This window comes from Schistocerca gregaria, chromosome 4 (assembly GCF_023897955.1).
Source record: "Schistocerca gregaria isolate iqSchGreg1 chromosome 4, iqSchGreg1.2, whole genome shotgun sequence".
NCBI lineage: Eukaryota > Metazoa > Arthropoda > Insecta > Orthoptera > Acrididae > Schistocerca > Schistocerca gregaria.
This window is the reverse complement of record NC_064923.1, coordinates 121,501,429-121,514,868: the sequence shown is the minus strand read 5'-3', so window position 1 is coordinate 121,514,868 and position 13,440 is coordinate 121,501,429. Positions and strand designations below refer to the sequence as shown.

Genomic DNA, 13,440 nt, shown 5'->3' with positions numbered 1-13,440 from the left:
AGACATAACTTTCCGCATACATACCTTCTTCAGGCGCAAAGCACGTGTTATGAGCGTGGCGCAACTGTCTTATGAAACCGACAACATGCAATCTTCATCTTTACTCCGACCTGCGCCAACAGCCATCGCTTGTGAATCGGATTTTTAGTTTTGTTACATCTACACAGCTTCCTATTAACATTGTAGGGCCCTGACAGAGACTTATTGTGCATGTAGAGCAGTGATTCCCATTGCGGTCTATCGACCTGCGGAGGTCGTCTCCAACATGCAAGCGATTCGGATCAGCGAAAAGAAAAATTGTCTGTGCGTTACGTTAAAGTTGGGGTCGCAACCAAAATTCCGAGCTCGTATCACAGACTTGAAGCTTTCTTCTTTGCGCGTCACTGTTTGTCGTATCGTCTAAGACAGTGTTTCCCAAGCTGCGTTGCACAGAATACTGGAGTTCCGCGAGAAGTGAATATGTGTTGTGCGGAAAACTACTAATAACATGGTGTTTATTTTCGGCATTTTAACGACGCTAATTCTTTCATTAAAATTTTATTATGATTTAAAATTAAACATTGTTTAAAACTAGTTTTTATATTTTATGAAAATTCTATGAACCGTCAAAATAAATAAGGTTTTCTATTAAACTACAATGATTCTCAATGTGTTGGGACAGAGCAAAAGTGTGGCAACTGCTGGTTCAAGAGAGAGGGTAGAGCAACTCTTTGTTTTCGCTCTCCTCCTGGCAATATTCAGCGACACTATTACCTGCATCAATATTCAGCAAGCCAGTTGGCGGAGAGTGCTTTTGATACCACTAACATGGAGAACAAGGCCAGTGCCATAATACGATTTCCCAGAAACTTCGGCCTATGAAAAAGGGTTTAACACAAGCGGGCACGCATCTAGGCTTGTCTGTAGATACTCGACTGTTTCAGATAAAACGACGATCACAAATTACGAAGTAAATCAGGTGCCCTTTATCCCGCGAAAAGTTGAAATGAAGCTCTGGAACACTGGCTAGCGTCGAGGATTCGCACACATTTACGCCTCGTGTCTCCTATGTTGTTAATTTTGTTTCTTTCTTTCTCATTTATCGACTCGTGTTCGTAGAATGTTACTACATAAATGTTTCTTAATGGCGGTATATTAATTGCAAAATTACAACTGTGTTTCAAAATAAGAGTCATACATTTATAATATATGTGTGTAAGGTCCACTGCTATCTGTTCACTTTGGAAAATAGTTACCTTTACTGATTCGTTCAAGAGGACAAAAGCAGCTGGACTGGTCCGCCTCTTGCACGCTGCAGAAATAAACGGGCATACCGGTACTTGAAAGGAGGATATAAGATGAATATCAACAAAGGCAAAACGAGGATAATGGAATGTAGTCGAATTAAGAAGAGTGATGCTGAGGGAATTAGATTAGGAAATGAGACACTTAAAGTAGTAAAGAAGTTTTGCTATTTCGGGAGCAAAATAACTGATAATGGTCGAAGTAGAGAGGATATAAAATGTAGACTGGCAATGGCAAGGAAAGCGTTTCTGAAGAAGAGAAATTTGTTAACACCAAGTATAGATTTAAATGTCCGAAGTCGTTTCTGAGAGTATTTGTATGGAGTGTAGCCGTGTATGGAAGTGAAATATGGGCGATAAATAGTTTGGACAAAAAGAGGATAGAAGCTTTCGAAATGTGGTGCTACAGAAGAATGCTGAAGATTAGATGGGTAGATCACATAACTAATGAGGAAGAATAGAATTGGTGAGAAGAGGAGCTTGTGGCACAACTTGACAAAAACAAGGGACCGGTTAGTATGACATGTTCTGAGGCATCAAGGGATCACAAATTTAGCATTGGAGGGCAGCGTGGAGGGTAAAAATCGTAGTCGGAGACCAAGAGATGAATACAGTAAGCAGATTCAGAAGGATGTAGGTTGTAGTAAGTACTGGGAGATGAAGAATCTTGCACAAGATAGAGTAGCATGGAGAGGTGCATCAAACCAGTCTCTGGACTGAAGACCACAACAACAACACCGGTACTTGGTGGCCAATGGAAACCCACTTCCCTGGAATAAGCTCGCATTATTACCAGTATCATTGAGAAGACACACACAACAGGAATTTCACTGAAAACAATTTTTTTATCATTAATTTATTGTATTACACATTTGTGTAGTAATCTTCTGCAGACATGGGCACAACGGCAAATAAATCAAAAATACATATGTAAATAAATAAAATGCAAATAGTAATCGAGCTTCGAATACGGGGTGCAAGAGTGTTAAAGCGTGACGCTAGCCGCTGTGCTATGACTTCGGCTGAACTAATTACGTGCAAAAAGTACATAAAGTACCTAAAAAAATTGTGACTGACTTTTTTTCCGAAACGGTAGAGTATCTTCTGATAAGTCTAGATAAGTCTTCGGTTATTTTGACCCCTCTTCCAATGAGCGAAATTTCTGTGAAATCCCTTTGTAGCATTTGCCTTGTTCTCGTACGAGAATACCCCCTGCCCCTCCTTCTCACTTTTCCCCGTTCCACTCGCAAATTGCGCGTGGAAAGAATGATTGTCAGTAGTCCTTTGTGTTAGATCTGATTTCTCAAATTTTCTCGTCGTTTTAGTTTCGCTTGATATGTGTAGGAGGAAGTAATACGTTGTCCGACGTTTCCCGGAAAGTACTCTCTCGAAATTCAAACAGTAAGCCTCTCCGTGAACAACGCCTCTCTTGTAGCTTCTGCCACCGGAGTTTGCTGAGCTTCTTTACAACATTCTCGCATGAGTAAACGATCCCGTGATGAAACGCGCCGCTCCTCGTTATATCGTCTCTGTCTCTTCCATCAGTCCTACATGGTAAGGGTCCGAGATTGATGAAAAGTACTGGAAACTCGTTCGAACAAGCGCCTTGTAAGCCACTTCATTCGTGAATGAGTTACATTTCCTAAAGATTCTCCCTATGAATCTCTGCCTGTTTCTGCTTTTCCTACTAATAATTGTATGCGATCATTCCACTTAAGGTTCCTCTGGATAGTAACTCTTAGATATTTTGCGGTGGATTCTGTTTCAAGCAATTTGTCACCAGTAATGTAGTTGTACAGTAGTGCATGTCTTTTCCTATGTATGCTCAATATATTAAGGGCGCCCACACACGAGCGTTGCATGTGATATAGTCTGCGATCGGTCGCTTGCCAAGACACCCCACACCCGAGCAATTTGCCAACCTATTTCAGTCAGTATTATGAAAGTCACTGTACCGAGAAATTTTGCTATGGAAAATGAGCTGCTATGTTTATTAGAAGTTGCAGTTGATGTTGATTCACATATCCCCACGAAAAATCGCAAAATTAAATTTAAAATAAAGGAAATTATGAAACTTCCTGCCAGATAAAAACTGTCTGCCGGACCGAGACTCGAACTCGGGACCTTTGCCTTCCGTGGGCAAGTGCTCTACCGACTGAGCTACCCAAGCACGACTCACGTCCTCACAGCTTTACTTCTGCCAGTACCTTGTCTCCTACCTTCCAAACTTTACAGAAGCTCTCCTGCAAACCTTGCAGAACTAGCACTCCTGTAAGAAAGGATATTGCAGAGACATGGCTTAGCCACAGCCTGGGGGATGTTTCTAGAATGAAATTTTCACTCTACAGCGGAGTGTACGCTGATATGAAACTTCCTGGCAGATTAAAACTGTGTGCCAGACCGAGACTCGAACTCGGAAATTAAAGCTGTGAGGACGGGCTGTGAGTCGTGCTTGGGTAGCTCAGTCAGTAGAGCACTTGCCCTCGAAAGGCGAAGGTCCCGCGTTCTAGTCTCGGACCGGCACACAGTTTTAACCTGCCAGGAAGTTTCGTATCAGCGCACACCCCGCTGTAGTGTGAAAATTTCATTCTAGAAACGAAATTATGATTTATTAAACTTGTTTTGAAACGCATTTCTTGGTAACTGTAGGTTGCTTTACGGAAAGAGTTTCCGACGCTTTCTACTAGATCATTTATTTACACTGTAAATAGGATGGGCGATAACCGCATCACCTGCGAAAAGTCTTAAAGAGTTTCCGACGCTTTTTACTTGATCGTTTATTTACAGTGTAAACAGAATGGTCGACAACCGCATCACGTGCGAAAACTTGTAAAGAATAAGTTTCCTTTAATTTACGTCTATGGCCACAAACTTTTTGTTAACAGATTACCGGTTTCGGCCTTTAGTGACCATCATCAGATCTGTTTCATAAAAACAAAGTCCTAATGTACTGCAGCCATAGTGGACTTTCTTTTTATGAAACAGATCTGATGATGGTAATTAAAGACCGAAACCGGTAATCTGTTAACAAAAAGTTTGTGACCATAAACGTAAATTAAAGGAAACTTATTACATATACGGGTCACTGTTTTTTCGCAGCTTGTGAAACTTTTAAAGAGTTTCCGACATTTTCTACTAGATCATTTATATACAGTGTAAACATAATGGCCCTATTACACCTCCTTGGGGTATGTATGTATGTATTGAACTGGGGACCTATAAACGACGGAGAGGCTTCGTCCCCGCCGTAGCCCTCAGTGGTTCACAACCCCACAACTGGCTACAGCAGTCCACTCACCCCACCGCCGCCCAACCACACCGAACCAGGGGGTTATTGTGCGGTTCGGCCCCCAGTGAACCCTCCCGGGATCGTCTCATTCCAGGCTAGTGCAACCCCAATGTTTGCGTATTACAGTAATTATGATGTACGCGTACGTGGAGACAGTGTTTGCGCAGCAATCGCCGACAATAGTGTAAGTGAGGCGGAATAAAGGGAGCCAGCCCGCATTCGCCGAGGCAGATGGAAAACCGCCTTAAAAACTGTCCACAGACTGGCCGGCACACCAGACCTCGACACTAATCCGCCGGGAAGCAACACGTTAGACCCCACGGCTAGCCGGGCGGGCTCCTCCTTTGGCTACTCTGGAAATTATCTTCACAACTATCGATTTTAGTCCGTTAACATTGACATGTTGGCTTCTGTCCGCAAGGAAGTCTTGAGTCCAGCCGCAAATCTGGTACTATATTCCGTAAGTTCGTATTTTTTCACGCAACAGCAGTTTGGGACGGTGTCAAATGTAATCCTAAAGTCAAGTAACATGGCATCAACCTGAGCGCCATTTTCAGCAGCGGTACGAATCTCATTAGAGGAACAGAACTGGTTGAATTCCGCGAAATTAATTACTTTTCTGCCTTTACTCTGTGAAGTACTATCCCTTTACGTTCTCCGAGGTGTGTTTTGAGTATCTTGCGCCAACCGTGATGGGCCAGGAACCGCTTCGTCACTCGTCAAGAGAGGTAAGTGACACAACACGGCAGAACAATCACTTCGCAGTGGCTACATACCGAAGGTTCTGTGATACCTCGCCAAGTTTGATAGCGGCTAGATACAAAAGATGATCGAGGCGAAGTCCAACCACTTCTACTGATGCACAACAGTAGAGAGCCCTCGTTCATCTGTTTGTGAATAGATTACTGTTCGATACCATACAAGTTAAAGTGAATCGGTGTCATGTTATTTGGGAGTTCCAGAGAAAAGTAAGTTAATTACTTTTTATCGAATGTTCTTTTTGTTTTCGTTTCCATTGCGTAGAGACGCGCCAATCATGACTTGCGGCTGAGTGGGTTGATTTGATTGGTATGTCTTATCAAATTTGCCTAAACAGCTTACGTTTTCACGACAGATAACTAATATTAAACATGATCGATCGAAATAGAAATTTAGACAGAACAGTGTTGGTTATTGCATCACATTGGACAAATGATTATGTACTTTTTGTGCAATAAGGTGTTAAGCAATGATGCTAAGAAACCATACAAGCTGGAGGATCATCTGAGAATGTGTCAAACTGACAAAATAGCTCAAGATTTGAAATACTTAAAGAAAAACTTCAAAATCGACCCACTGTGGACAATATACTCGCTTCGATGTCACAAAGAGACGATGGTTTGCAGGCATCTCTTTACTTACAGCAAAATCTGCAAAATCGCATACTATCGGGAAACAGTTAATTTTTCCATCCATTGAAAAGGTTTCGAAATCTTTTCTACACAATCGTGCTATGATACACTCAAAATAATTTCTTTAGACAACGTAGTTCAAAGAAGTATTGATGAAATGAACTGCAGTATTGAAAGTATATTGCGTAATTATCTACAAACAATACATTTTTCGTTACAACCAGGCAAGTCTACTTTACCTAGTAATGGAGTATTACTATTATTGGCATTGGTTAGTTTATTATGAGCCAGGAAATACATGAAGAACTCCTCTCAGGGAGAACTGTGAGAATAGACACTAAAGATGAATCTATATTTAATGTTTTAAAAGACTACTACATGGGAAAAGCGATCCTATTATCAAATATAATATCAGCAGTAGCAGACGGAGTACTAGCTATGTTTGAGCGCTATCGTGGATTTGTTAGCCATTTAAATTAAAGTTTATCGGTGGTGTTTGGAACATACTGCGTCATCCATAAGCAACACTCAATTGCTAAAAATCTCGTCAGTTAGTCATTAACACAGCAAAGAAAATTCGAAGCAAACCCTTGAAGTCTAGGTTATTTACGCAGTTGCGTGAGTCTTTGTTTGATTACTCCTTCACACTGAAGTTCGCTGGCAGTCAAAAGGCTTATGGTTAACAAGATTTTTCTGACTTTTTGAGAGTATTTAAACGAGTTTTTGGATTGTTAAGGATACAACTTTAAAAGAAAATTTAATCAAATGGAGACCAGATACTGTTTATTTAATAAATTTGTTTACTAAAGTTGAAGTAGACTAGCAGTTTCAAAGTGAGAGTCTAAAATGTGATAAAAACAAAGTAAGTTCATCATTTTATCTTTTCTTGCAAGAATTAAACTAATTAAGCAAAGCATTGGACAGCGCGAATATTCCCAGTTTGTTACTGAGAATCTGCGCGAGGATGAAGACGTTTCAACCTAAGTTTAACATTTAATTATCCTTTACACAAACTCTGAAACTAGGTTTACGGATGTTATGGCTACGGAAATACGATTGTTGATTATCACTCTACACACTAACATTGAAGAAAGGATGTCATATTGAAGGAAATAATCGGAATAAGCACAGTCTAGAGAGGGATATTAGGAATCATAACTTATTCCTGTTACTTATCCCGTATTGTGGACTATGGTGAGAAAATTTTTGGTAGCTTTTCCATCTCCATACCGCGTGGAAGGGGTGTCAGTACGGTTGTCAGTTTCCGTATAAAAAGAAAAAAGAAAACAGGTTGGGCATAACTGACTGAGGAAATTTAAACCTAACTGAATTAAAGCCAAATATTGACTCTCAACACCCTTTAAGAGAATATGTGTGTTAAATTTACTAGATTTGCATTTTGTATCGTTTAAATTAATAAATGTATAAAACTTGACATTTTTTAAGATTTTCACTCAACGCTTCTACAGGTAAACGTGTCAAAGAGTGTAGTACTGTATCAGGTCTCAAAAGCATATTAAGAGTCGATGAATTTGTGAAAATTCACAATATATTAAAGGCAGGGTATCTACCCGAAACAGAAAAAAATGTCACGTGGTTTCCAAGACAAAAAAGTTTGGTTATCTTCGGTGTACAGTATAGTAGGAAGATACATGATTTAAGTTCGTAAGTGATTTTGGGGTTCGAAATTTTATGAACAGAATTGTTACCTCTGAACAATAACGGTTCTAACGCGGCACAGCTCCGAGTCGAGCTGACGTTGGATGACACATACGGGTACTTCATTCTGTTCTGTTTCAACTCTATGCCAGACACCATTGACCATAGTGCCTGGAGAGTGGGGGTTAGTTTCTCCGCAGCCCATGGCCGTATGTTTCGGTAGATCAACGAACGATCTGGAGAAAGTGATGGCCGGGCCAACATTCAAATACCCTATGTATCGGGCTAGGTCGGAACAGCACGATCAGCATACCGTCTTGCGATACTTTATTGAAAGGTAACTTCAGAGACACTTCGAAGCTAGCCCATAATCGTCGGCCTTGACACGTCAGAAAAATAACGGCTACAAGCCAGATGTGACCGTTATTGTTGCACAGTGGCACCCCGTTCTACTACGCCAGGAGCGGGAATGCTGCGATGTTAAATGAAATCTGGCGATGTTCATTCTCTTCGGAGCCTCCGTGGGCCTACCGTGCTGCTGTACACAGACCAGGACTCTTATGAATCAAAAGACACAGTGCCGCCTTTTGTCCATTCTTGTCGTTGGATCCAACACTGTCGGCGCGGTAAGCCGCAACATTTGTCCCCGTGCTCGCAGCCCACGGTTCTCCAGATGTCTCTTTCCTTGTAGGTACAAGTGTTGTTGCAAACAAGCCTATTTCCTGACCGTTGTTTAATTTATATGTCATCATATGAAACATTTTCATTTAATTACTATTACAAACTGTGATACTACTTTATAAAAAGAGAAAGATATATTAGTATATTATAATGTCATGACGGAGACTTCGTTGTTGCGAAAATTGCTGCGTAAATATAAATTGCACTATAACCACAAATAGCAGCATAGGATATGTGGTTTCACGGCACCATCCAGCTCAGATGAGCGAACAGTACGTCCGTCCTCTCGGGCGCTAGTCACGTGGCACCGCTATGATTGCTCATGGCGTTAAGTACGGCTCACTTCAGCCTATCGATTCCAAATTCGCAAGGCAGTCGAGAGATCCCGACCATCGAGATACGCAGTATCGCGAAACGATTAATCACACCCTTGATAAGCTATGATTCTGCCGCGTCGAATTCCCACATTCGCTGACAGACACTTTTGATGTTAACCCGTCTCAGAGAGATAGTGTATCTGACGCGTCCTTCAGCTCTCCCACTAGGCCACTGATCCCCTTCCATTTCCCATATTTTCGTACGCAGCAAGAAAACAAAACAGGTCCCCACAAGTATGGTTTTGTTGGCTTCAGTACCCCTGATCTTAAAAACGTGCGCATCGCCTTCCGTCTTGAGGAATGACACTCGTTGCTGCCGTCGAAACAGACCACATTATTGGCGGCGCCAGAAGCTTCTGTCTGTAATGCAATTAAGCATTGTTTGGTAAAGAACTTAGGTCAACGCTCTGTATTTGTGAAATTATTTAATAAAGTTAGCCAGCTGCACTTAGATAATTGTTCACGACTCATACAGCTTTAGCTGTTTGAGCCAGATCAAATTTCGTTTCAAGTACCACATACCTCAAGAAGATCTAGTCTTTCGCTAATAATTACTAAGTCCGAGTGTCAAACAGTAGCACAAAATCAGATATTTTTACTTTTTGTAGACACACTCGAATTGAATAATAAGGCCCCATAAAATACTAATTAATTTCATAATGAATGTGCAGCGAAAATAGTCCCTTTCGTAGCTCAACTTTATCGATAATGTCTAATGCAACGAATGATCCTTAGTGGCTCAATCATACACACTTTTTAAAGAATAAGGAAAAGAATGGATGTTCTGAATTACAGACAGTGTCCTTCACGTCAGTCTGTGCTGGCTCGTTGAGTATTGTACATTCGAGGATTCTGACGTTCCAGAAGGTAAAAGGGCATCGCTTTAGCTAAAGATAGTCTTATGACTACGTGTAACAGTTTCAGAGATCGTTGGGATCGTAACAAAAATGGAGTCATTGAAGAAAGGCAATAAATTTCCTGTAAAATATAGATGGGTGTACTTACAAAGACTCTCCGCGAATTTATTCTTTTCAGGTCTCTTCATCTCTGCATAATCACTACAACCCTCTTGACTCTGCTACCGTTCTTCAAATTTAGGTCTTCTTCCACAATTTTTATCCCTCCCCCCCTCCTCCTGGCCACACACACTTACGCCCTTTACAAAACCTGGGTGGCCCATGATTCTGTGCCTTCTTTTCGTCAAGGTGTGCTACAAATTTCTTTTCTCCCTAGTTCTGTTCAGTACCACTTCATTAGTTACTCCATTAATCGAATGTTCGGCATTCTTTTGTCGCATCACATTTCAAGCTTTTATTCTTTTCTTGTCTGAACTCTTTATTGTCCACGTTTCACATACATACGAGTCTACATTCAGAAATTACCACCTTTCACTTAATTTTATATTCGATGTTGAAATATTTTTCTCAGGAAAACTATTAGTCTTATTACTAGCCTGCATTTTATGTTCTTTTTATAACCCGTTCAAACCAAGTTGACACTCGGCGCGGTGGCTGATGGAAGTTATTGTAAAAGCATTTTCCATTTACGATCGGTCCCCTCAGCCACTGCGCTATGTGCTCGTGGTCGTGTGGTAGCGTTCTCGCTTCCCACGCCCGGGTTTGATTCCCGGCGGGGTCAGGGAGTTTCTCTGCCTCGTGATGACTGGGTGTTGTGTGATGTCCTTAGGTTAGTTAGGTTTAAGTAGTTCTAAGTTCTAGGGGACTGATGACCATAGATGTTAAGTCCCATAGTGCTCAGAGCCATTTGAACCACTGCGCTGTGTCAACATGATTTTGAGCGGTAATACTTCTCCGATCGTCAGTAACTTTGGTGTCCAAATAGCAAAGCTCATGTACTACTTCTAGTGTCTCATAAATAATCCAATGTTCTCAACATAGCTTGATTTAATTTGACTGCACTCCATTCCACAATACACTCTCCATTCCTTTTACTGATCTTGCAAAATCTTTTACCGTCTCAGACAGAGTGACAATTTCATCGGCAAACCTCGGAGCTTTTTTTTTCTTCTCCTTTAGCTCCAATTCCTTTTCCAAATTTCTCATTTGTTTTCTTTATTGTTTGTTCTATGTACAAATTGAGTAACACGGAGGATATGCCTCAATACTGCCTGACTCCTTTCTCAACTACAGTCTCCCGTTCATGTCTTCCGACTGCCACAGCCGCAGCCTGGTTTCTATGCAAGTTATAGATAACGTTTCGCCCCCTATACCACCCCTCGTACCTGCAAAATTAAGAGTGTACTCCCGTCATCATTGACAGAAGCTTTCCTAGATCTACAAATGCTATAAATGGAATTAGTTGTTCATCAGACTGTCATGTAAGATGTGTCATAGGGTACGTATAACTACTGCACAGCGTGTTGCAACGTTTCTCCAGAACCCTAATTGACCTAGTACATCTCGTCCCTTTCAGTTCTAGATAACTCTTTAAAGAACCAATGTTCTTTTTGGCTGTGCAACAGTTTTGCTGCCTTCCTGGTACATTTTGCATAGCTACTGCGGGCGGTTCTCGAGCCATATAGATAGTGCTTTTTTCATTTATACACAAGGGCAATAGAAGATTGAGAGGCGAATGTTGGCGCCAAATACCTCCGTCATGAACTGTAAAGTGGCCAATGGAGTATATATGTAGATGTAAACGAATCTATTGTTGTAGGGTAACAAGAAGTATAGTGGCACCAAAAAGTTTTGTCACAGACACCTTTTCGCGTCTAATACAAATTGTATAAATACTAGGTTCATTTGTTCAAATGGCTCTGAGCACTATGGGACTTAACTTCTGAGGTCATCACTCCCCTAGAATTTAGAACTACTTAAACCTAACTAACCTAAAGACATCACACACATCCATGCCCGAGGCAGGATTTGAACCTGCGACCGAAGCGGTCGCGCGGTTCCGGACTATAGCGCCTAAATACTAGGAACATTATAGGTACACCATTAATTCTCACTCAATAAAGGAAATAACTTGTACATAAAAATGTTTCTCAACACAACAGGAACACATGTAATCAGTTAAATGAGGGTTTTCTTCTGCTCAGAACTGTATTGCCACACTGTACGACGTTTGGTGTTGGACTTGACAGACGGCTTCGCGCCTACCAGATTTGTGCAATCGGAGTTGACAAACAGTTTAGTCGCTTGCCTGACGCCCAGAGTAAGAGGGATTCACGTGTCACGATGAGTCTGAAGTGGGAGCATTATGTGTCGTTACGCAACAAGGCGATTTTATTGCATTCGCAGCATAAAACTTACCGTGAGATTGGTAAATTATCCTTCAGTGGAAGCAATCATCAAGAAATTTCAAGAGACTAGTACAACAGACAATCAACGCAGTTCCGGACATAACAGAGTTTGTATATGTAGGGGAGGGAACTTCGTGGGATAGTTGGTCTTGCACAGATAGAGCTCTTTAAAAGTTAAAAGTGCAGGGTCGTTTGTATCACTTACCCAGTCAACATCCAACAGACAGGTCAGTTTTCAAACTATTAGAAATGTTTTGAACACAGCTGATATCCATGGCAGATCTCCCAGAAAGAAGCCCTTTATTTCGGAAGCTAATCGAAGAAAACGCTTGCAGTTGATCAAACAATGTGTCGATAAATTAGATAATTTTGGAATACTACGCTGTTTTCTGACGAATCCAAATTTAACTTGTTTGGATATAACGAAAATCGAAAAGTGTGGCGGCAAACCATATACAGACCTCCAGTCACGTGTCCTTCCAACAGTAATACATGGAGGAAGAAGCATAATGGTTTGAAGATGCATGGCAGCATCTGGGGTTTGGTGACGTGGCAATTTTTGAAGGCGTCATGGATCGTCGTAAATAATCGAAGTGTTGCGAGGCCATTGATATAGCAGTACACAGAAACTGTGTCTTGATGGCGTCTTTTACTTTCGACAAGACAAGGACTCTAGAAATAAGGCTCTGAGAACTCGGGAGTAGTTATTATATAATGCTCCAAGAAGGGTTTACACTCCACCACAGTTATCCGATAGAGCATCTTTGGATACAAAATTTCGGAGACGGCTTTTTACAGGGAAGCAGGCGTTTCAGACGGCGTTGTCTGAGAACTCGGGAGTAGTTATTATATAATGCTCCAAGAAGGTTTTACACTCCACAACAGTTATCCGATAGAGCATCTTTGGATACAAAATTTCGGAGACGGCTTTTTGCAGGGAAGCAGGCGTTTCAGACGGGGTTGTCTGAGGAATGGTAGAAGATGTCACCGTAATATAGTATTTGCAACTTGATTCACTCCACACCAAGGCATCTGCAAGTTTTCACGAGTGCTAGCGGAATTCACATTGGCTACTAGAACTGTGCACACTGTACAGTTAAATAAATATAACAATGTCTTGGCATCACCTTTATTAATGTATACATAATGGTAGGTGTGCCAATACTGTGTGGTGCATCTGTAGATGTACGGGATGTTCAAAACTCTCTCCGCAGTGTCGTATGATAGTTAGACGCGCGTGCCGTATCCCACAGTGAATATATCGAAATGAAATTCAGTGAAATACAAGTTATTAATCTATTGAATATTCATTTTTACTTACAAATTTTCACATTAAATGTTGAAAGTGCCCCCCGCCCTGTTGTTGAATACACAATTCAATTCGTCTAATCATGTTTCCAAACAAGCTGTAACATTTCTTCTGTAACAGAAGCAGTGAAAGTGGATATTGCAGTTTTCAATTCATCGATGGATTTGGGACGGTTTTCATCGACAG

The 13,440-nt window shown here is 41.2% G+C and overlaps 1 protein-coding gene and 1 non-coding gene across 3 annotated transcripts in view; one reads left to right on the top strand and one right to left on the bottom strand.

The window, feature by feature from the left end:
- Positions 1–13,440, top strand: part of LOC126266593 (ankyrin repeat domain-containing protein 11-like) — a 323,390-nt gene that overhangs the window by 117,112 nt on the left and 192,838 nt on the right. The gene's annotated exons all lie outside the window — the stretch shown is intronic.
- Trnap-cgg (transfer RNA proline (anticodon CGG)) lies at positions 3,380–3,454 on the bottom strand. Its single transcript has one exon. It is a non-coding gene; the product is annotated as a tRNA-Pro (tRNA).